General features: G+C 53.1%; 1 protein-coding gene across 1 annotated transcript in view; it reads right to left on the reverse strand.

Moving 5' to 3' along the window:
* NKAIN2 (Sodium/potassium transporting ATPase interacting 2) overlaps window positions 1-461 on the reverse strand; it is a 1,199,564-nt gene that overhangs the window by 297,614 nt on the left and 901,489 nt on the right. The window lies entirely within an intron of this gene.

Below are 461 nucleotides of genomic sequence, written 5' to 3' on the forward strand. Positions count from 1 at the left end.
TTCTTATTAAAGCTTTTCTGCCATTAATTGAACAAGGTGTCATGTATATACTTAACTGCACCTGGTTTGAATCCCACTTTTGACTGTAACAATGGGGAATGGCAGGGAGCTCCACACTGTGGACCTGGATCAGCTCTGCCCCTCTTTCTGCTGCCTCAGCTGAGCCCCATGACTTGTACTGAAATGTTCATCATGCAGGACTCCCCCAGCAGTGGGGGGTTCAGGCACAGGAGCCCCACATAATGGAGCCTTGCATCCAGCCATATGAGGTCCTGGGACTAGCTAGAACTACATGCCACCAGGGGACTGTGACTGCCATGGGCCATGAGTGCCCCAAGGGCCTTCTGCCTCTTGCTGCTTCAGGTGGCAGGGGCTGTGTGCAATGGCGAGGTATGAGGGGGGCATGTTTGTAGGGGGGTTCTACTTGCATACCCCACCATACTCATGCACCCACACTCCAT

This window comes from Gavialis gangeticus, unplaced genomic scaffold (genome assembly GCF_001723915.1).
Source record: "Gavialis gangeticus isolate Ggan-Ray unplaced genomic scaffold, GavGan_comp1, whole genome shotgun sequence".
NCBI lineage: Eukaryota > Metazoa > Chordata > Crocodylia > Gavialidae > Gavialis > Gavialis gangeticus.